This window comes from Tinamus guttatus, unplaced genomic scaffold (genome assembly GCF_059628265.1).
Source record: "Tinamus guttatus ecotype Peru unplaced genomic scaffold, ASM5962826v1 Tinamus_guttatus_pri_ptg000419l, whole genome shotgun sequence".
Classification (NCBI taxonomy): Eukaryota; Metazoa; Chordata; class Aves; order Tinamiformes; family Tinamidae; genus Tinamus; species Tinamus guttatus.
The window spans coordinates 179,176-204,768 of record NW_028288953.1 but is presented as its reverse complement, the minus strand read 5'-3'; positions in this window follow the sequence as shown (position 1 = coordinate 204,768).

The following is a 25,593-nucleotide window of genomic DNA, read 5'->3' as shown; positions in this document are numbered from 1 at the left end:
AGCTCCCTCAGCCTCTCCTCATGGGACAGATGTTCCAGGTCCCTGATCATCCTTGTGGCCCTGCACTGGACTCTCTGCAGCAGCTCCACATTGCTCTTGTACTGTGGAGCCCAGCACTGGACACAATACTCCAGATGTGGCCTCACCAGGGCTGAATAGAAGGGCAGGATCACCTCCCTTGGCCTGCTGGAGACGCTCTTCTTAATGTATCCCAGGATCCCATGGCCTTCTTGGCTATGAGGACACACTGCTGCCTCGTGGTCAACTTGTCATCCACCATGACACCCAGGTCTTTCTCTGCAGAGCTGCTCTCCAGAAGGTCAGTCCCCAGCCTGTATTGGTTCTGGGGTTATTCCGCCCCAGGTGCAGAACCTTGCACTTGGCCTTGTTGAATTTCATGAGGTTTTTCACCGCCCAGTTGTCCAGTCTGTCCAGGTCCCTCTGGATGGCAGCGCAGCCCTCTGGGGTATCGGCTACTCCTCCCAGTTTGGTATCATCAGCAAACTTGCTGAGGGAGCACTCTGTGCCTTCATCCAGGTCATTGATGAATAAATTGAACAGGACCGGACCAAGGACTGACCCCTGGGGGACACTACTAGCTACAGGCCTCCAACTAGACTCTGCACTGCTGATCACCACCCTCTGAGCTCTGCCATCCAGCCAGTTCTTAATCCACCTCACTGTGCACTCATCTATCCCACACTTCTGGATCTTGCCCAGGAGGTTGTTGTGAGGGACGGTGTCAAAAGCCTTGGTGAAGTCGAGACAGACGACATCCGCCAATCTCCCCTCATCTATCCAGCTGGTCATTCCATCATAGAAGGCTATCAGGATAGTTAGTCAAACATGATTTCCTGTTGGTGAATCCATGCTGACTACTCTTGAGCACCTTCTTGCCCTCCACGTGCTTGGACATAACAGCCAGTATGAGCCGTTCCATCACTTTTCCGAAGACGGAGGTGAGGCTGACTGGCCTGTAGTTGCCTGGGTCCTCCTTGCCTTTTTTGAAGACTGGCATTACATTGGCTTTCTTCCATTCCTCCAGCACCTCTCCCATTCTCCAGGATCTTTCAAAGATGATGGAGAGTGGCTTAGCTATGACATCTGCCAGCTCCTGCAGCACTTTGGGGTGCATCCCATCAGGGCCCATGAATTTGTGGGTATTGATCTTCCTTAGGTGTTCTCTGACCCAATCTTCCTCTACCCAGGGCGAGTCTTCCTCTCTCCAGGCTTCTTCTCTTGTCCCTAGGGCCTGGGACTCTAAAGGGCTGCCCTTGGTAAACACCGAAGCAAAGAAGACATTCAGCAATTCTGCTTTTTCTGTGTTATTCGTAACCAGGGTGCCCATCCTGTTCACCCTGGATGAAAGGATGATTAAAGATCTGGAGCACTTCTCATATGAGGAAAGGCTGAGAAAGCTGGACTACTCATCCTGGAGTAACGAAGACTCAGCTTGATCTTACCAGTGCTTATAAATGTCTGGTGGGAGAATGTAAAGAGGATGGGGCCAGATTCTTTTCAGGAATGCCCAGTGATGAGAAGCAATGGACGCAAACTGAAACACAGGAAATGCAATTTGAACATGTCTATACACTGATGGTCATTGAACTTTGGAACAGGTTGTCTAGGGAGTGCAGGTTGCTTTTTCTTCCTTGAAACTAAATAGGTTAAAACCTGTTAAAAGGTGTACTGGTTCTTAAAAAATGGATGCTTTTAATGTGTGCATTCGCATGAACTTTGCTATCCAACACTTAAGCATTCTGTAGGAATTCTGATTATTATTTTCTGATAAAAATTTTCAGTCTTTATTTTACATTCTGTAAAATACAGCTATATTCCAGGTATTTTTATGATAAATGCATACTGTTTTAACGGATCCATGTGATGTTTTGTTCTTCTTGGTGTTCGCAGAGTAAAATAACAAATTCTCTTTTTATCACTATCAAACGAAATAGCAATACCCCTCCATCCTTCTGCCTCTCCAAGGTTTCCAGGATATGGGAATATCCAGGAGTAGGTACTGATTTTTGTACATGTGTGTTTCTGCGAATTAGATCATTGGTGTTAGAAAGTGGTCCAGAGATTGTTGTCATAAACCAGGGCAAACTCATAAACTCCTTAGAACTATAGTAGTTTGAATTAGCTGCATTCATTGAATGCACTTACCTGCAAATAGTGCAAAACAAGCAGAAGAAGGAACAAAGTATTCTTGCCATCTTCAGTATGTTATTATAAATTATAATATTCAGTTGTCCTGTCAAGATATTAAAAAACAGTGAGGGATAACACCTTAGAATGTAAGTTCACCTTAAAAGCAAAGGAATTAAAAGCAAAATAGTTAACCCTTCTCTTTGTGCAGATTGTTTGCACAGCATCTGCCGTTCAAAAAGCTCCTTGCTCTCAATCAGAGAGATTGTTTACTTTTTTTTTTTAGTGGATTTATGTACTTAGTAAGTATTTGAATAGAAGTGGCACTGAAATTAACTATTCTAAGTAAATTCTGATTCATTTGACATAACTATCCTGTCCTTACATATGTGTATACAAGTGAAAGGATTTTGCTAAGTGCTTGTTAGATATGCCAGGGCACATTCTTCTACAGAAAAATCAGTCCCTTTTAAGGACACCACGAGCTGCTTACCTTTCATTGGGAAACTCCATTAGACTAAACACCGGGCATCCTGTCAAGTTTAGATAAACAAATATATGCTCTTTTGTAAACACTTATGCTGTTTTATACATGATAATGCTAAGTTCTTGATTTCTTCTTTCTCTTGCAAACCTGATTTTTTAAAATATGTAACGTTTGATGACACAAATATAGAAAGCTCAAGTATACCTCAAAATAGCCATATTACCAGATATCTTTTAACTTCTGAGATTACCTTGCAGGTGGTCATAGCAAAGGATTTCTCCAAAATATGTAATTAAAAATATCCCTATGAGATATAGTGCTTGCTAAATAAGTAAATAGATTAAAAAAAATCTATACTCTATTTGTCATAAAATTTTATATCATCCAGGAATTTTTTGAAGTATTTCTTTTCTATATTTGTGCAGCTCGTTAGTGATGGGTATTCTCGCACAAAACCCCAAAATCCCCAAATTTGCCCAGAAACTGTGCAAAATGAACAGAATTTTTAAGAAAACTGACTATCAAAGAGTATATATTTTCTAATATTTAATAATCTCCATAGAAATGTCTTAACACCTTGTAAAACCCGCAAGAAATCTTTATTTATTTTTTTAAAAGGATCATATTCATAAATACAGTTTCATCTACAGTAATGAAGTAGATGTGAATCATATAAATTTGAATGATTTCTCCTTTTTTCTCGCTTGCAACATCTCTAAAATATAGGGATTTTTAAAAGCAAATTAACGGGCTCCTAAACAGACAAATCTGTTTGAATGTTTTTTCTTGGATCATATAGTCTTTCCAGTTTATTATGTTGTACTTAGAAATAAAGTGCTAGAAAAATAAATAGCTAAAGACATCAGAACTTGACGTATGTCTTTGTAAGAAAACAGCATAGACATTATAGCTGGGGGAGAGTTGCCATGGAAGCTAATACTCTTATGGGTTTCTACCTGGTTTTGAATTTACAGGAGTAAATTTGTGAATAACAAATGTCACTTAGAGCTAAGTGGAAGAGATTTGGCAAATAATATAGATGAATGTTGCTCCAGCTTTAGAGGTTTCACTAAGCTAGACAACAGTATTGTGTTTTTTGGAAGAAGTATATCAATATATGTTTTATATACTGACCTTACATAAGTAAGTTACAGAAGGAAATTTATTCAAAGAACTGGCATCTGTAGAAGATGTATTTAAGGCAGCTTTCTGAATTCAATCCCTGAAATTAAAATTTGTCCTTCATTACTTTGAGTTTGCTGTTTGCAAACTGTTCCATGCAGAAAAATTCTTGCTGAGAGGGAAATATAAAGAACAGAGCCTTACAATCCTATCAAATAAATAATTCTCCCTCACCATGCTTATTTCTTCATGCAGCACTATTTCAGGTGTCTCTATGATGTACACAGATGTAAGATGTAAGATGTAAGATGGAAGAATACGTCGAGCTATGAAAAATACTTTTTGTCAAGTTCACTTAAAACACAAGATATTTTAGCAAGTAGCAGTATCGCACATAACAAAGGGAGAAAACAGTCCTTTTGCAGCAGTGAAAAAATAAATGTCTGTGTTGTTGTGACTGTGAACGCATATTAGGCAGCATTTGCATCAGTAATTTGTATGCTTGGCTGTATTTAAAGTATATGTCTGTTCCTGAGAAGAAAAGAATGTGAGTTGTTAGCGGAATGCAATCAGCTGTTGCTGAATGAATCAGATGAAGGTAAATTTCAGCTTCTCCCATGGGCACCACAACCACATACCAAATGCAGTTGTCACTCATTAAAATTTGGCATCATAAAACTGGTGCTGGAAATGTATCTTCGTTGATGGAGCAACCTATTAAACCTGCATGGATGTATTTATGATAATGGACCCATGAATTTGAAAAAAGTGTAATAGCTTGTAAAAGTATCCATCTTGGGATGTCCCTGCCACTGACTGCATAGCTCTGAGAAAGTATCTTACAGGAGCCTTGAATAAATTTTTATGGCTTCAGCAGGAAAGTATTTGAAATGAAGCTGAAATGCTGATTTTCACAGCACTGATCTTATATACAGTCTGGAAAAACACGCAGTTTGAGCTTTGACTGTACCACAGATAGATTGAAATCTGCCATCAGAATGGTACCTTGTTTTTTACTGTGTTTTATCTGTTTTCCAGGAATTGAAGATTCCTTCCTTCCCTACCACATTCAAATGATGCTTATTTGAAATCCTGACTTTGGGACTGCAGTCTTAAACAGTCAGCTTGCCTTAGATGAGTATTTTCCAATAAGAATATCAGATTTCTTGTAATATGTTAATGCCACCTAAGCTATAGTTGATTCAATTTATCCAATGGTTTTCATTAACTCACCTTTAGTGAGTCATCATCTTTAACTAGTTCCCAAAATGCTAGTTAAAAACAATGTCTAATGCTGGAGAAATTCTTTGTAGCAGTAAAATCAGTGTGATTGATTCCACCTTGAAATTGAGATTTTCTTCCAAACTGTTAGCATATGTCCCCTGTAGAAGGCTGACCATTATACAAGAAGAGACTTCTAATTCAGTTGCTAAGAATCAAGTATCATTTCAAAAATGCCTGGGCTGGTATTAAGCAGCTCACACCATTTTGTGATTCATCATTGCAATATTTCCATGTTCAAAACATTGCCTTTGAAATAGTTATTCTCTACCTTCTTCGTTTTAAGCATGTGTCATCTTCTATAGGTGATGCAACACTTCCAGAAAAGACAATTAATCATGGAGAGCTGCTAGACATTTCAAAGCTGTCCATAGGGAGATGGTATCAAGGACAGTGCAAGCTCCAAAATTAACATCAAAGATGACATATGCAAAAGAAAGACTTGATAGTGACAACGACTTTCACAGCTGCAAAAATTTTCATTTAGAACATTTTGTGTGTTTCATGTTGTTTACAGCTTTTCGTCAAGTTTCTTTGATTTTACCCCATGGAAGCAACTGAATATTAGCAGGAGATTAAGAAAAACAAAACAAAACACTTAAGTGTTCATATCTGTTCAAGTCTAGTTGGATGTCACCCAGAATCTTCTAGTGGGTTTTCAAGCCTATGCAGTAATTTTAACTCATCACCAGTATGTTATGCAAGACTGCAAATAATGGTTCAATTTAAAGAATTATAGAATTATCCAATCTTGTCATCACTAAGTAAAATTCTGATTCAAAATGCTGCAGTGAATCATAGCCCAGATGTGCTCACTTACTATTGTCAATCAAATATCATCTGAGGCTATTTATCAGAGCCAAAAAAAAAAAAAAAAAAACAAAGAGAGCATCCAAAATAATTTTTGGACAGTTGTCAAATTTCATTCTTTTGATCCTTTCATATGCTGTAGTTAAACACAAGCCTTTAGAAGTTCTTCACTTGCAAAAACAAAATTGATTACAGATCTTGTGTTTGTGAATACAATTTTAATGATTGCATAAAAGATTAAACCTAGAAAAGAAGTTTGTTTCAAAACAACTGCAGAAAACTCTAACAACAAAACCCCACACCGTTTTCAACTCCAGCCACTATAACAGAGGTTATATGATTTGTTGAACTTCTTACCCTTTTGTACCTCTGAAAAGACTGACATTTTGCTTTAATAGTAACAGCTTGTGTTAGACACAGCCTTGAGTTATTGTATAATTTAATGTGTAGAAAAGTCAAGCTATTTTCCCAGTATATTTGTAACCGCAAAGCAAGCCCAATAACATTCTGAATGCAAGAGAAACTTTTCAATAGCAAATGAGTCTGACTTTTCTTGTTTAAGAGAGTAAGAATAGATGATACAGAAATAAAGGGGAGTTTAAGTTTCTTCCAGAGTAGTAAAAACTAGAAAAGGATCTGGATTCAGATATTCATCTGAAAATCACTGGGCTATACTATATCAGTACCTTTTTAATCCTGGAACAAAATATAAGGAAAGGTGATGGAAAGGAGATGGAAAATATCAAGATTTTTAGGATGTCCTGATACCTAAGATTTTGGTATAGAATTATGTGTACAACATTAGTTGTTACAGTTTTTTTTTCCTGGGAGGAATATCCAGAAAGTTTGCTGCATTTACCAGCACATACCAGTTATTTGTATCACCCTATTCTTTCATAATTTGAAATATTCTTTTATGTCTTTAATTGGTGGCAAGGTTGAATTTAGATGTGATGCTGATGTAAATTATCAGAAAGCTTTTTCATTTTCAGCAAAGTATTTGTAATGCTGAGATGCAAAACAAAGCCATTTCACTGATACTAACAAAACATTTGTACTTGGGAGAGCTTTTTTAGAAATGGCCGCAAAAGCATATTCACTTCAGAGGCTGAAGACAGCATCAACCTACATATCTATGTTGCCTTGAGTATCACTTCTTACTTCAATATTTTATTATAAAACATTTATCAGACAATGTGGAAGACTTGCATACAAAGAAAAGTCTGGTTCTTTATTTTTCTAACAAAATATTTTACTTCCTGGAAGTTTTGTAAAAACAGTATTGTCTGCTGCTATTGTATTATGGCAGCAGTTTACTTGAGTAATGAAATAACAACCAAAGTGGACAATCATTTCTCCCAGCCATATGCAACTGACAGTTCAAAAACATATTTTAAAAAATCCTGGGTGTAGACCCCTGTAGAATGGCAACACAAAGTGATTAATTATCTACAGAGAAGATTTTGAAAATAAATACAGAACTTAGAAGTAATTGAATTGAATGTTAATGACAATCCCGTTACTAAATCTCTTGGGTGTTTTTGAATATTCAGTTTCTACATGAATGTATTACAAATAAAGCTGTTGGAGCATTTGGAAAGATTTGTTTATTTTCCAGTTCTCCATTTCATGCAGAATGATTTCTTTGGCTGTAATTTGGTTTTCAAATGAGTATACATCTTTAATATATTTAAAGTCAGTTTATTTTTCTTAATTGCTATTGCATAATCTACTTGGAGATAATATTTTCTGGACAAACATTGAGATTACCCATAGGAGACGGTATTTCTCCCTCTGCTGAACTTTCAAATTCTGTTCATCTTGTTTGGACTCTGTTGCATAAAGAGAAATTTCCTGCAAAATTTGATATTCTGTGTAAAATGCTGCCCCAAATGAATATCTTTTTAGTTAAAGGTACAACCATAATGTCTTTGCCTTTCTAAAACAAGGAAGTCTTTCAGACACAATATCTCAATTTTAGTGGAAGCTAAAGTGTAAAAGTTAGATTGTTTCTCTAACTAGACATTGTCATATTTTACTGGGAATATACAGGTTAGAACTGTCATCTTTCAGCAAAACATATATTGTTTTGTGGTTTGATTAGTTTTAGTTTTGCAGTGTTGTTAGTCCTTACTCAATGTCTTTAGTCAATTAGTTTTTACTCAACACCTTTTTTTTTTTTTCTCCAAAGGTTGTTTGTAAAATACCCAAGCTCTATATTTTGCTTGTATCAGTAAACTGCAGGGATGATAAAATGTCACTCATTACCTGTTGCAGGTGATTATGGCTTATGACACTTTTAGGAAGAACCTCTGCAAACAGTATAGTGGTTTAGTGCAAGAAATGAATTAAAAATGTACTGAGAAACATGGATTGTCGCAGAATTTTCTGCTTGCATCCTTTTGTCATCATTTCCTGCAATGAAAGTGTTGTACTGAAGAGAGTACTGCAATGTTTGTGTTGTTTGTTGATTTCCAGAATTGCTTTCTCTCTGATCATAGGATTACAGAAGGATTGAGGCTGGAAGGGATCTCTGGAGCTCATCTAGTCCAACTCCGCTGCACAAGCAACATCACTCAGAGCACGTTGCACAGGATCTATCAAGGCAGGTTTCGAATATCTCCAGTGAAGAAGACTCCTCCATCTCTCTGGGCAACCTGTGCCAGTGCTCTGTCACCCTCACAGCAAGAAGCTTTTCCTCTAATTCAGTGGAAACTTACTGTGTTTCAGTTTGCCCCATACCGCTTGTGCACCACTTAAAATAGTCTGGCCCCATCCTCTTGACACCCTCCCTTAAGACATTTGTATACACTGAAAAGATCTCTCCCAATCTTCTCTTCTCTTCGCTGAACAGTCGCAGCTCTCAGCCTTTCCTCAGATGAGAGATGCTCCATTACACTAATCATCTTTGCAGCCCTATGCTGGCATCTCGCTAGTAGCTCAATGTCCTCTTTTTCTGGGGAGACCAGAAGTGGACACAGTACTCTTGGTGTGGCCTCATCAGAGCTGAGTAGAGGAGAAGGATCACCTCCTTTGACCTGCTGGTGACACCTAATGCACCGCAAGAGATTACTGGTCTTCTTGTCTGGCTCATGGGTAATTTCTTGTCTACTAGGACTTCCAGATCCTTCTCTGCTGCACTCCAAAAGTCAACCCTCAACATATACTGCTGCAGGTGAAGAAGAGAGAGCACTCAAAAGTGAAGAGAAAACACAGAAAACAGCCTCTAACTCCTTGGGATCCTGGATATACACATGCCCTGTCATTCCTTTTAATGTATTTTGTGTTAGAAGAGATTTGTCAGGAATCTGGTTTAACTAAGCAATCACAAAATGAGTACTGGCAACAATACAGCATTATATTTAATTTGTGAAGACAAGATCTTTGGTTTTGAGAGCTCTTGTTTTGTTACATTAACCAACCCCCAGAGAATTCAACGGCAAACACGACTATGTCTCCTGGGTCAAAAAGCTCTGTCAACAAATTCATAGCTGTTCATAATCCCCAATCCTCTGAAATTTACTGCACACAATACGGCAGAGATAGCATAATTGAAATAGTTTCTTTTCAAATTTTTGGTCTTTTGGTACATCATTTAATGAATTCTATGAAATTCATGTGTTTTATGAAACATCCTCTTTCATACTGTATTTCACAAAAATAAATATGCTAAGAGTAATAGAAAAATAAAATTTAAGAGTAAGGTATAAACAACAGTCCTTTTTGGGTAGCTTTGTTGTGTAATGAGTAGAACTAAGATTTGCCATCATATAGCCCTTCAAGCAGCCTGCCTTTGGTAGTAAGCTCACACAGGATCACGTATTGGTCTAATCATATTCCTCAATAAGAGGTATTCATCAGTTGAATATGTCCTGTGCTAACAACAAACACACCAATGTGTGTTTTTACATTTTTCATGTTCTATATAAGGAAACATAATGAAGCTATTTTTCTTTTCTTATAATGATTTCATTGACAGAGGCCATATAACTCAAGAGAAATAACGAAGGAATAAACTGTGTGCACCAGAAGTAAACTTAGCCATGAGTTCTCAAAGATGGAATGAAACTTATATACCAAAAATAAAAGATAAGTATTTGGCTAAAGGGTGAATCCGATGTTGTGTGCCACTGTGTTTCTGCATTTTTTTTTCTCTTACAATGCCTTAGTTCTTTGAGAAGAATCTTTCCACATACCCTTAAAGAGCACATACTTCTGTTACCCAATGTCTGTGCTAGGCTGTGTACAGATGTTGATAATTTAGATGTCCAACCCTTCCAACCTCAATATCTTTCAAGTGCTTCCCATGCTTATCTCTTGCATTTATATATGCAGGTGAGACCAATTAATTAAACAGGTTGGCTAAATTATTCATATAGTGTTTATGAAAAGACAGCCATTTTGGATGAGGACAGACCTAAGTTTTCCATAGCTTAAAGCAAAACCTGTTTCAATTCAAATCTTAGCTCTGTAGATAAGTGCTGTGACAATACATATCCTTTGGGAGCTAGCACATAAAGCCATTTGTAATGTACATGTTCTAATGTGTTTCTTTCGTGTTTCTATTTGCAAAATGTACACTATAAAATGAAGGCTATCAACATTGCAGTATCAAATATTTAACAATAACGAGGTGTCAGCTTACCCACTCTAAAAATTTAAGTATGATCACCCTCTATAACAAATATGATCTTGGATTGTTAATTTCTCTGTCATATGATGTATTTTCAGCTGAACTCCTGCATTATGAGAAAAATGTTAAGTATTTCCTTTGATTGTCATTATTATGTGCCTCTGCTTACTTGTTGTATACCACAGGAAATACTGAATCATACTAGTTTCTTCAGAGCCTTTTTTTTTTTTTTTTTTTTTCCCAGAATTCTCATCAGCAAAAATCTCTGATTACTTAATAAACGTGAATGGACATGTTGTAATGAATAATTCTTCTTTGAGATTGAAACCAGTAGCTCTGCATTTTGCAGATGGAAAGTCATAATCCAGTGAGAGAAAAGGCAATGCTTTCAAACTGTCAAGTCATGCATAATACTTTGGACACCAAATTTAAGGTGTTAAAAATTTAGCACACACGTGGAATAATGCATATTTAAGGCTGGGCATAAAACTCCCCATCTATTTTTGTTTTGTGTGTCTGAGGTGGGTGGCAGTTCCCCTAATTATGTGTTTGCCCTGTATTTGAAAAAGAATAACAACAACAACAACAACAACAAAAAGAACAACAACAAAAAAAGCAAAGAAAGATGAATTCTTTTTTAGTAGGGCCCCTGGCACTGCTTACATGTAAGGTGGGTGGGAGTTGTTTGAAACTGACATCTAAACTGAGTTCAGAAAGCTCACAAGAGGGTGATAGATATGAAAAAATAAGGTCAGTAAAACTCTATGGCTAGAGGCTATTCTGGACTGGTAAGGTCAATCAGAGTATCATTACAATCTTTGACATATTTGTTATCTCTTTGGTTGCAGAGACTGAAATTTCAGAATTTTGAAATATGAAGCGTTTAATGACAATAATGTGAAAAATTGGTAACTCAGTTATTGCCAGACATTACTGAATGTAGAAATTACGAACTGGAGGATTTAAATAATGCAGTCTCACATCTACGACATCATTTTATTTAGTTGGTATCAAGTGACAGATCTTGCAGCCAGCATGAAACAAGAAGGATGTTTTCCACAACCGGTGTACTACCTACCCATATAAATAATGATAAAGTAATTTTGTAAAGATAGAAATGAGCCTTTTGATAGCACCTAGGTGTATACACCTATAGGTGTATATATAGACATTTCATTTATCCATTTCTTGTTGAGTAATTTTAGGGTTCCGTCAGCTTTTTTTTCATACATTTTTTGTTCACATTATTCAGATGCAAATTCAGGCTTACTTGTAAGCCTACAGACCTTCCTTTGAATTGTTGATACTTGGTTCAAACTTCCGGCTTTGAGTCAGGAAATTTTTCCATTCCTTATTTCTTTTTGCATGAAACTTTATTTAGAATGATAGAAAATCATCGATATCGATAAAAGAGCAAGATTTCTTTTTCTTTAAGTTATCACTGTGAATTCTTCCAGAATACAGTGACTGTGAATAATCACAACAATCATTTATTAGGCTGTCTGCCCAAAGGTGAATCTACACTTTTGATACTTGTAAGAACGTCTAAGTTTATGAAATAAAAGACTGATAGCATTTTGATTTGTTGTGATAGATCAGATGCTCAAATAAAGGTATTTCTTTCTGTAATTCATACTAGGAAGACAATGACCATTTTCTCCAGTATTTTTCCATTTCCAGCCATACAGATTTGTACATGCACTAATGAAAGTTGCAGACAAGGAAAATCACTATGAACAGGAATATCATGATGTTTCCAAACAGCAAATGTTAGTTTATTTTTAAAAAAAAAAACAAAAATTTGGAGGGCTATTTTGCGTAATGAAGTGTTACATTTTTTATTTATTTACATTGACCTGCTTTGGTGACTTTTCATTTACACATTTATTAACTTATGTTAAATCAAGTGTTAGTTATATTTACAGTTGCAGCCAATAGATTAATTGCAATAAGTTTTATTGATGTGATTTTTTTTGTGTGATAAGCCACATATTAGAGAGTAGTTTTGTATCATATAGTTTTACTCAAGCATCAAAATTGAATTTTGATTTGAGAATATTTGCAGTTTGTTACTGTAAAGGATCCATGCTTTTTCAGAAGTTTAAAGATTCAGTGGCCCACTCTTTCCACGTTGTTTTTATTTTTTATTTTAGAGAAGACATCTGAACAAATGATTAAACTCCAATAAATGGTGCACTTTTAGTGAGATATTAAGATAATGCAGATAAAACATCTGATTATGTTTGTATGGATTCATTTTAGAAAGGGATATATTGTTTTCTTTAAGAAAACAGGATTCTCATCACAACACTTTGAACTAGATCCTGAGGTAATAACTTCAAAATTCTTTCTTTTGTACATCATATTTATTACACTGATATAGAGTTCTTTACTCAGAAAATAATACATTCATAATAATTTTGAAACTGAAAAAGGTTTCAGAAGCAAGAATAGATAGGTTTGTTATCAAGTATTTTTCCCCACCTGTTAAGAAAGACATCTGAACAAGGTTATTCTGAACAATGGTGCACTTTTTTTAATTGTTAAATAGAGTTCTCAGAGTTTATGAAAATAACATCTCATCTTTACAAATTTTTGAACTAATGTGAGTACTCTGAGCTATGAAAAATTCTGACATATTTGAATGACAATAGAAGACCTTAAAATGTGTCAGTAACCTTGTCCTTTAAATATCACAGGAAAAAAAATAGAGATAACTTATGCAATCTTGTAAATGGATGTCTATGTTTGTTTTTCTTTTTTTTTTGTTTTTTCTTTTCCCTTTTCCCCTCATTTCAACTGCAGATCAATGATGAAATTCATATTATTGAGACAAATTTTACTTTTGTTAATGTCTAGATACAAGAATTATGCATCTCAAAATAAATTCTATACTGGATTTTTCTACTCCTTTCCTGTGTGGAACATGTAGGGATTTCAGAGGCTAAGTTTAGGAGAAGTAATTCCTCATATAAACAAAATGCTTTTTCAAAATCAAAAGTTTTTTCTATGTCAATATATAGGATTTTTGAGAATGGTTGTATGATTTCAGAACACTGTCTGGTCAATAATTTTTGATTAACAGGTACATTTAATTATTTGTTCTTTCTCCTGGTTGTCAAAATAGACCTTATTTTTATGTGTAAGTGAAGTAGCTGATTGAAGTAAGAAGGGACTTTGGAACTACTCTCTTTCATTTTGGTGTTTTGGTGCCTGAGCAATAAAACTTTTATCTTAATTCCAAGTTTGCTGTTTGTGAATATTTCTATGATTTTCTAGCTTACAGATATCTCATGAAGTTGGTCTTTCAATGACAAATAGCTTATTTTATTTCGTGCAGTTGTGTTGGTGAGAAACTCTTTGATTTCAAGAAGTGCTGCAGTTTAAGACTTCTGTTGTGGGTATTAGGATTATGAAGGTTTTTTTTTTTTTTTTTTTCCTGTTCATTATTTTTTACATATACTTTGTGGATATACTTTCTCCTGCTGCTTTTACACATTTTCAAAACAGAAGACAGCACAAAAATACATAGACATGTATACAGAGTATAAATAAAGCAAATTCAATATAATTGGTTCTATAGGTATTTTTTTATCCTCCATAAAAAATAATACCCACACATTTATGTCACACAGTATCTCATATTTTTTTAATGATCTCAGTAGCATATAGTAAAGAGATTAAAAAAGGGCATTTTCGTAGCAATACTATTTTTCTAGATTGCTTGTATTTCCCATTTTGCATGTGATAATACAGTTTAAGAAGTGGCTAACTGCTAGTCACAAATGATAGACTACTTGTAAAGATAATGATGTTATAGCAATTAGATACTTTTATCTGGACTAGAACATGGTAAGAAAATCATTAGACAGATTTGCTATGCATGAAGAACATAAAAACTATTTGTATATGATTCCAAGAGGGCAAGCATTAATTGGAAACAAAGTATAGCCTTGGGGTATTGTAAGTAGGGTTTGATTTCATTAGAGCCTGCTAGACCAGATGATGTGCTTTCCTTTTGCTTTCTTTCTTTTAAAAAAGAATTGACATATGAAGCTTTTTAAGACTAGCAGCTTCTTTTTCTGCCATAATTCTTCATCTGATCATACAGCAGCAGTGTCACGATATTTTTGAAATATCACTTTTGTGTCTGAAGTGGACTAATAATTTGCATGTTTTGGCATTTTAAATAAAAATATACTCTGAGTTATTCAGTACTATTCATTAACAGAGGAAGTTTCATTGTATTATAATTATAAACAATATATAATTACAGCAGAACACATAATGAAGGTGAATAGTAACAAAGTTTCATCTTCATGTAAAAGTGCCACTGTTTCCCTTAAGGTGTGGAAGTTTCTTCTATTTAAAAGAAAAGATATTTCTACTATTTAGAGTTCACTCTATATTTTTCCCTAGTGTAAGCATGTATACATAAATTACATCATAGCAAAACACTTAGGCTAAGGGGATTTGCCTTTGGACATATAATTCTGCTGAATGCTCTGTGAGAGTAGAGTATTTGGTGAGTCCTCACTTTTGGGCTGAAACAGCTGTATAACAGTCCCTCATCCCGTGCAGCCCATGCTTAAATGTACATAACATGGCAATAATTCTTTTGAAAAGCCTGTACAAAGTATAGCTGACGTTCTTGATGGTCATTGACAAGATTTTTTCTGCTTATTTTAAAGACAAGCTTTTTACTGATAAGGATGCTGTGATATGTGACCTTTAAGCACAACAGCTAGGAAGAGTTCCTTAATATTATAGAAAAATCACATATAAAACTTAAACTAACCTGAAATTTACATTCAAGTCAAAGGTGGATTGCAGATGGGATCAAAGAGAACACATTCAAATAAAGACTTCTGAATGTGGGCAGGGAAGGTATTTTTTGTACTTAGAGAACAGTCTGTTAACTTCGTAGCACTGGAAGTTTATAGGTAATACAGCTATAGCCTTTTATAGAGCTTGTGTGATTGGATTTGAAGACTTTAAAAGCCTTGGCTAAAGCTATATTTGCATTTAGTTACCAGTTTACTTGTGCACTGAATAGATTCTGGATCTCGTTCCCTTTTGACCAGAACACAGTGTCGCAGAGTCTCTATCCATGTGGGACCAGTCTCTGCCAGAATTGCAGCTGATTGGATCCCAGCTTCACCTAGGAGGGTATGGCCCCATTAGGTTCCTGGGAATTGCATCAAACCAAGCTAGGGCACTTAAGATGACTTTTTCACAAATATCTCCATTAATCTCCATTAATCTAGAATGGACTTAGGTGAATACAGAAAGGGAATTGCCAGTTGTTGGTTTTGACCATTAAAAATGAGGCCATTATAAATAGAGGAGGCTTGTTTTATTACCAGTGCTGGCTCTAAGAGCCCTCACATCCAGGCAAGCAAGGAAATGCATCCTAGTTTGTAGATACTCATGCCAGTAACCACAGAACATTTTGTAGCCCTGCTATTTTGTAGCCCTGGGCAACCAGCTGCTCCTGGGCAGAATAAGCAGTTCAACCTATTGCACAACTAAGTAAGTGGTGAGATGATATACTCTCTCCTTTACCTTTAAGCTATTATTATTTGAAGTAGGATTAGGTAAAATACATTTTACAAATAATTGGGTATTAGGTTTAGCAATTACTTGTTTGTACTCATTATGGATGGGGATTATTTTCCTTATATCAGTGAAAACAATATTATTTAGCTGAGATTAAAATAACATGTTTCTTATAAGAAAAAAGAAAAGAGGTTTCATTTTGAAATGACAATGTTTTCAGCCTAGAGCTTGACATTCTTCTTCCCACCTGAGTCATCTTTGTATTCCAAATACTCAGCTAACACAAAGATGGCCTTTTAGAATTAATACAGGAAAGGTAAAACAAATATTGTAAACTACTTCTGTTGCCTTGGAATGGTCTTATGGAACACGCAAGAAGAAATGTCACCAACAAATGACCATTGCTGCCATTTAAATTCTTCCCCTGGTTTTATCATATTCCAAATATGATTAACCAGTAGGATATCTGTTTAAGCATGTTCATTTTCTCTGAATGATCAAAAGGTGACTCTTCCCAGACAGATTATGATCAGAAGGGATTGTCATTGAGAAAACTTTTGCTGTAGAGTCATTTTATGGTGAAAAGAATGCTAGACTAAACAATTTTCATCTGAAAAATGTATCCTGAAGTTATGCTAATGAAATTGTTTTCAGCTTAGAAAAGTAACTTCGAACCTTCTGGCTACTCAGTGCAATTTGTGGAGTAGTAATAACCATTCATGGAAACTCTTGTTTTGTTAAAATCCTGCTTTTCTCTCTGAAAGAAAGACACACAAACATCTGTAGTACAGTTAAAACTAAAGAAAGGCAGATGATAAGAAAAGAAATATCAGCAAAATTATTTTGTTCTAATGAATGCAAAGAACTTCTAAAGTTATTATACTTCATGTTATTATTCTTCGTCTACTGCTGCCGCTCTTAGACTGCAAGGTCTAAGATTTAACTGTAAGTTTTATGGGTCATCTATTAAGTCTTTATTCATATGTAAAGTGTCTAGCCCTACTTAGTTCCTATATGTATGGTAATTGCAGCAAAATTTAAACTTGGCTTGCTGGGATATAATTTTCTTTGATTTTAATAAGATCTTTGCCCAATCGTGCATTTCTGAGTTCAATCTGATGTCCACAGTAAGTGCTCACAATCACCACATGTCTATAAAACAATCAGTCCTTAAGCCTAATTTTGTTTTGGCCTATGAAAAGGGCAAATACGAAAGCATTAAAAGTAGCCATGTTTCCAGAAACTGCTTCTGATTGCTTAGGACGCTCAGGTAGCTGAATGAAATACACGGTGTTGTTGAACTGCTTTTTCCTGTGTTAAGTCATTACATTGCAGTTTTATGCAACTTATTTTTTTAATATGTCAGGGAAATCAACTATGATATAATGTATAAATGCATTCAGATATTTTCTCACAAGAAATATCATTACATTTAATAGAACAACTTGCAATACAATCAACGAAAAAAAAGTGTCAGTTCTGTAACAGAAATAATAACAAAACTCCTTTATTGCTTGACTCCTTGACTTAACTCCTTTATAGCTTGAAAATTATACCCAGAAATAGCTGTGTGCTTTAATACAATGCATGAGATATACTACGTGTATGTGGAAATGATAACATTTTGCTTTTATATTGTTTTTCAAGTATATGCCTAATTTTTCAGTCTTCCATATTCCATCTCACAGCTCCCTGAAACATCACAATACTTCTGGATATAGTTTGCCAAACTTAATCTATAGATCATTTACTTAATCTTCCAGTGATATGTAGCATCCTTTATTGGGAAATGCAGAATTTGCTTAGTAGTGCATTTTATCAAAACACAATGGTTCAGAGCACAGAGCTGAACTAACACTGGAACACTAGTGTAATAGATATGCTTTTTGGAGTCTACCCTGGAAGGATTATTGACGTAAAAGATGAAGGCATAAACTTGGCCAGAGATTAAAAAAAAATAACACTTTTGGGATAACACAGGTATTGAAAAGAAAAGCGGTTGTTAACTGGAATAAGAACACAAAGAACACCTTATCATTTCTTATAAAACCTCAGTATGTTGGGAGACATAATAAGATATCTCATCCTATATCTGACATAAATAATTATTTTGAAACATTCTTACCACATGAATATAGTACTGATTAAAGCTCGGCATTTAAAAGTGCATGGGGTAAGCATGTCAATTAGAAATGTGGAACTAATTAGTTGCACAGAGTGTTTTGTTTCGAAAGTAGAAGGAAATAAAGCCCATGTAATCTGGATACCAAAAGCTTCCTGCTGTAAGTATTTGATTCTCTAAATGTGACCTCTAATTATTGAGTTTGGTATGTATGAAAGAAAGGAAAAGTATAAAAGAAATGCTAGTAGGCAAGCTGTTTGCATTAGAGAAGTAGTGGCAGTATCACTAGCAAAAATAGTATAAACCAAGTCATATTTCTTTTTCTTTTTGCTCTTCACTCTTCATCGTATGTGGTAATTGGAAAAAAGATACAGAAATTGGTAGCCTATGGTAAAAAGTGAGAGCAATGAGACTATCACATATTAAAAGGGTTGGTGAAACTATGATGCTTATGCTACCACAAGAAACTATCATTCTGATGCTGAACTTTTTTCTGTGATACTCAATTTGTGTTCAGATACAGCATTTAAGGCATTAAAGAGAGACCAGACAGGAATTCCTAACATGTTCATCCTGTACAAGCAATATTGGTATATCAAATCTAAGGATTTATAAATGTAAATCTTATAAATGTAATTAAGAGAAATATATGCTGTTCTCAGACAAGATTGTCTTTTCTTCCATGATGACTAATTATTGCATGGGTACAGTGCTTTTTTAAGGACTTTAAATCTTCTGCAGATCATTCTTTTAGCTCCAGCCTTCTTATTTTTGTTGACAACTGTAAGAAATAGGCTCACTGACTAGTTCACAGGTGCACACCCTAAAGCTGTGCAAGTGTTGGAATAGGCACTGTTCAAAAACTCTTTTTTTTAGTGTAAGTAATAATATTACAGAAAGTAAACTGGTAACTCTATAAAAGAAACAAAGAAAAATACTCCAATTCTAGCATGCAACTTCCATCTCTTTTCAAAGGAATATATGCAAAATGAAAGATGAAAAGTTCCTCAAGCTATGCCATATTGTATCAAAATTGGATACCAGCATGTTTTACTCCTCAGTTAATTTTTTAGGAAGGATTCCTTCCTACAGTTTTTTATCCTCTCTCCTTGTTTCATTTTGCTTAATTTGTGAGTTGCTTCAGTTGTTTTCTCCACTTTATTCACTCACAGATACTTCAATAAATTTTGGCTTGATAGTTTTTTATTTCAAGTTGCAGAAAGACCTTTTGATGCGACCTGAAAACTTGATACCTCATGATCATCATTTCTGTAAACAGAATTAAACACAATCAGTTGGTGTAAAAGGAACACTTTACACCCATAATTATCACATTGCATCAGAAATACAATGATCTTATATTTTGATTATGTTTATGTACTGCTAGTCAAGAATATGGTCCATATTTAGTAGCTTAGTTGAGACAATATCTAAGAGGGAGTAACTGTGGTAACAGCTGTAAACTGAATAAAAGTGGAAAGATGAATGCCCTAATATGTTTAACTAGGGTAACTTAAAGTACAAAAGTATAAAGATATGGAAAAGAGGTGACTGAATCATAACGGGGGAGAGGTAGTACATATCATTTATGCCTTCTTGTTGCAATAATCAAGAGACATTCAAGGAAAATGGAGGAGAATTGTGTTTTAAAATAATAAAAGGATTTTTTAAAAAGTGATGCCTGACTAACTTTCAAAACTTACTGCTCCTAACTATTCCTAAGGCCAAGACCTGGGCATAGTTTAAAAGGCATATGAGCGATAAGGAGAATATACTGTATAATGTGACAAAGGTTAAATATAGTACACAAGAAGGGAGATGTTTATTCACATTTCAGGATAAAAACTACAAAACGGTTACTGCCTTTGTGCACTTTAGAAGAAACTTGAACAATTGGGCATATGGGATTTGTTGTTTTTTCTTTAAAACATCTGTTCTGTACAGATTCTGCATTGAACAGGTCTTGCCCAATATGTCCTTTATTTTATCCTTATGCCCTCCAGTTCTTAAAAATAACTTTTGGAAAAGTATTTTGCCCTCATTACCTTTGTTTTGAAATCAGCTCTCAAAACTTGACTTACAACGTGCCTTGGATTCGGAAGACAAACCACATTTTATCCCTTTATGGATTTCATATTTTATTAGTAGTAAAAGCACTCAGTTCTGTTTGTACCCAAAAATAATGATCTGATACATGAGCATTGTATTGAAATCTTAATTTATCAAATTTGAACTTTGTGTGTAACAACAAGATCATTATAGCACTTTGATAGTCCGAATATTTAACTATGCAAAATAAACTAATTGTGGGACTTTAAAATCTACCGTAAAGCTGTGATTTAAATCAGGGCTTAGAGAAAGCTGTTTAGATGCTTTGGAAGTCAGCCTACTAATGTATATAAACTGAATAGGTATTCAAATTAATTATTAATCATTGACATACATACGACATTACTCTGAGTTTAAACATAAGGAGAGAATGATTGTAAAGTGAGCCAGAGGTGAGTTCTGGTGCACTTCTAGTCAAATTTGTCCTGTTTGTTTCAAATTGTTATTTGTACCTCTACTTACAATATGCAAAATATTTTGTTAGTATAAAGCATATCTGTATGAAGATAAGATTACTTTCATGCTTTCTACCTGTGCAAAAATGCTTTAAGAACTTAATTCTTTCTCTTCTGCATTTACAAATACAAATTAAATGAAGACACTGTTAAAAAAGAAAAAAGTTTAAATCATGTATTTCCAAGCTCAAATCTCTTATTCCAAGTTTCAGTCCAATGCATTTTTACAGCACAATTTTGAACCACTTAATATAGATTTTTTAACAGAAAAGCTCCTTTAACTGCAGTAATGTGAACAGCAATGCTATAGCTTATAAAACTAGGCTTATAAAACTTCAATCCATTTTGCAATAGTTTATTTAGTTTTATTTCTTCTCATGCTTTTCTTTAACACTGCAACATCAGATTTTTAGTTTCTTTTGCTGAAAATGATATGTGCTTCATGCAAGTGCAGTACTGTTTGAATTTGTATTCAACCTCTGAAGACCTGATACACTCCAGCCTAACGCCAAATCTCATCTGTGGGAGTTAGTCATGAAGAAAATAGAGAAAAGGAAAGGAAAAGGCACCCTGCAAAAGATCATCCTACTCAGAACGTAAGAAAGGGGAATATTATTGTACAGTGCATTTCGTTGGCATGATATGTGAGATGGATGGTGCATTCTTAATGCAAAGATTAAGCAGAATTCACAAGCTATACACTTAGTGTCTTAGTAAAAAAAACAATCTTTTTTGTATATGGATTAATTTTAGAAATGCAAATGTAGCTAGTAATTGTGCACTATGTAGAATGACAGGGTCACAAGATCGTTTATTCTTTTTGGTAGCTGACCATACAGACTAAGACGTCCTGTCCATATTCTATTACATTCTATAGTGTGTTGCATTTCTTATAAGTTATCGTATCCAAAATTGTAGTAAACAGATAGATGTAACCGTAGGTATACATTTTCTTTCTATTTTTACATCAGAATATGTACGTAAGAATCATAGAATCATAGAATGGTTAAGGTTGGAAGGGACCTCTAGGGGTCATCTAGTCCAACCCCCCTGCACACGCAGGGTCACCTGGAGCATGTGGTACAGGATTGCATCCAAGCGGGTTTGGAAGATCTCCAGAGAAGGAGACTCCACAGCCTCTCTGGGCAGCCTGTTCCAGTGCTCTGTCACTCTCACTGTTAAGAATTTTTTCCTTAAGTTCCTGTGGAACTTTTGATGCTTCAGTTTGTGGCCATTTCCTCTAGTTCTGTCAGTGGCCACCACTGAAAAGAGGCCAGCACCATCCTCCTCACTGTTTCCCTTGAGGTACTTATATACACTGATCAGATCCCCTCTCTGCCTTCTCTTCTCCAGGCTGAACAGGCCCAGCTCCCTCAGCCTCTCCTCATAGGGCAGATGTTCCAGGCCCCTGATCATCCTTGTAGCCCTGCGCTGGACTCTCCCCAGCAGCTTCACATCCCTCTTGTACTGTGGAGCCCAGCACTGGACACAATACTCCAGATGTGGCCTCAGCAGGGCTGAGTAGACAGGCAGGATCACCTCCCTCAACCTGCTGGAGATGCTCTTCTTAATGCACCCCAGGATCCCCTTGACCTTCTTGGCTACGCAGGCACACTGCTGCCTCATGGTCAGCTTGTCGTCCACCATGACGCCCAGGTCTTTCTCTGCAGAGCTGCCCTCCAGAAGGTCTCCTGCCCCCTCTGCCTGACTTCTTACACACAGGGATGCACTGTTGCTGGGCATGGAGGAAGTGCCACTTGAAAACTAACCAGTTCTCTTGGGCCCCCTTCCTTCTAGAGCTCTAATCCATTGGATTCTTCTGAGGAGGTCTCTGAAGAGGCTAAAGTTGGCCCTCCTGAAGTCCATGGTTGCAAAGCTACTTACAACCCTGCCTCCTCATTGTTGGATCCTGAACTCCACCAACTCATGGCCACTGCAGCCGAGGCAACCCCTCACCTTCACATCTCCCACAAGTCCCTCTCTATTTGTTACCACGAGGTCCAATAGCCTACCTCTCCTCATTGGCTCCTCCCCAACCTGCGTCAAAAAGTTATCATCGACACACTGCAGGAACCTGCAGGACTGTTCATGCCAGTCTGTGTTGTCCTTCCAGTTGATGTCGGGGTAGCTGAAGTTCCCCATAAGAACCGGAGCCTGTGTCTGTGAGGCAACATCCAGCTGATTACAGAAGGCCTCATCAACCTCCTCGTTCCGGTCAGGTGGCTGTAGCAGACACCAATCACAGTGTCTCCCACATTAACTTGCCCTTTAACCCTTACCCACAAACTCTCAACTCGCTCATCATCCACCCCCAGGTTGAGCTCCAGGCATTCCAGTTGTTCTCTCACATAAAAAGCAACTCCACCACCTCGCCTTCCTAGCCTGTCCTTCCTAAAGAGCGCATTGTGTGAGCTATCCTGCCATGATGCTGGGACCACACACAGATCTCCAGTTCGTCCTGCTTATTCCCCATGCTTCACACATTGGTGTACAGGCATTTCAAAGAAGTAATCGAGCCTGGACTGCCTCATGTTTCTGTAGTGGTTCAGTCTGTGCCGCCACAGTCTTCCTGGTGGAAGCTCTCTGCTGAGCGCAGACCATGGCTTCACCTGATCTCCTGCTGCTGGAAGAGTCTGTGGAGAGGATTCTTTTCCACACCTGGGAAGAGACTCTCTGCACTCCCTCTGGTCGCTCGCACTCCCTGGGGTCGGCTTTTGAATTCCCGCCGGCCCTGCCGGCTCCGTCCCCACTCAGTCAGAGCCGCCTCTGGCCGGAGCTCAGCGCTGCCCGCTCGGGGGTCGGCACTGGGGCTGCCTCTTGCTGTCGGTGCTTTCGCGTTCGGCAGCTTTGGCCGCAGTTGTTCGCCTCTAGACAAGGAGCTCCAGCACGAGCACCTGATTGATTGGCAATCAACCAGCTCTCCTCTTGCATTAAAAACTATTGAAATCCTTAAAATCTTATGGACGTCATGGAGTCTGTCCATTTAATGACTGGAAACCGTCTAATCTTAAACAAGGCCTCTGCAGCCACGCATATCTTTTGGTATAGACACCCTTCTTTATCTGCCCTTCTCTGTAACTATTTATTATTGGTGCATTTTTCATTCAATATTAAATGTATATGACAAGATTGCGTTTTTTATCTCTAAAATGGACATGTGAGGACTGAGATTGTTATCAGAGAAGGGAATATCAGTAATGTGTTGTACGTGCATTTCTACATAGTTTACACAATTCTATACAACAATTATTAACAAAACTGTGATACTTCGAGACTGAAAGCTGGTTATTCCTAAGTGATAGAGCATGCAGATTCCACGGCTATGGGTGAAGATCTGGTTGCCTCACCATCACCTAGTCAGCCCAGGGACTTTTACACCTGCTTTTGAGGGTAGACATTCCTGATTGACACTCTGATATGCAGTCAAAGTCCAAAAAGATGAGGCACAGAAAGTCAGGAACAGAAGAGACTGCCTAGTCTCATAGTTTACAGGAGTTATGTTTTAAGTCAAACTCTTCAACACATGTTAAACCCATCAGTTTTCAAGGAAGCAAAGATTTTAAACATGTCTCCTCCTGAGAATAAGTATTTTCTTCAGCTGGAGCAAAACACAGTGTTTTAATGTTTATTTTATTTTTGTAACTTGATTTATGTGGTGTGTACAGTATTATTAATATTTGATAAACTAACATTAAAAAGAGACCTGAAAATGTTTTTGTTATTTTGCTGAATTTTGCTAAACAGAAATTTTAAGCAGCAAAAGATTATTTTAGCCGCTAAGGAAAAAACATCTAACAGAAAAGTGTAGAATAAGCATTCAACACTCATCTGATAAATATGTATTTTGCAATGTTGGAGCCCCAAAACTAATTGCAATATAGTATTTCAAGCTATAGATCGATAGATTGTATATATAGAAATGGAATTCTTTATATTTTAGTGGAGGAATGATCAAAAAGACTGGTTACTCTGTGATGACAGGAAAAATATTTGTTTACTAAATGATAAATTAATAAGTTGTATGATGACCATTGAGTATTTGAGAAAGTGGTGAAAGTACTAGGATGGCGTGATAGTATTATTTTATAAGTAGCAACTGATGTCCAGGGTGAGGATACTCTTTCCATAGACATTATATAAACAAATATTCAGATTTTAATTTTGAATGAACTTTTAAAAAGAATTGAAGGAGAGTTGAAAAAGAAGACAAGTTAATAACATAATAGAAAACATACCAGTTGCATGCCACAAGCCAAAGTTGCCTATCTTGTTAGCTGACCTCTTTCCCTGCCAGCTCCTTCTTTCCTGTTGTTTTCTACTTGACTTGAACTACCACTGCTAAGGCCATTCTCTGTGTTTCATATCAGCATCCTACAAGTGGATTCCTACCACTGAGAGTAGTGGTAGAGAGTAGTTACTCTCTTTCTAGACAGTATTAAGTCCATTGATACTTTTAAACTATATAGCCTAAAGCAAAGTTAGCGGGAACTTCAGGAAAGCCACCTGTGTAATCTGCTTGACTCATACAAAGACAACTCAAAGACTGCAGTGTAGAGCTTACTGTACTCCAGAGAACTGCCAAGACTCAGCTGCAAACAGGCAGGATGAACAAAGATTGTACGCATATACGTTTGTTAGATGTATACACCTGTATACCTGTGTGTAAGTCCTGTATGTACCAGAGCTTACTGATGTAGAGGGAAGGTTCCCACTCAGAGGTAGCTGCTTAGTGGTCTAGAATACAAGAGTGCTCTCAGTGATCTTGAGAACAAGTTAAAATCTATTATTTTGGATACTTGCTGGGAGTGGGTACTAATATTTAACTTTACTGAGGTGTATCCTTTTATACTACATAAGAGCTAAGGCC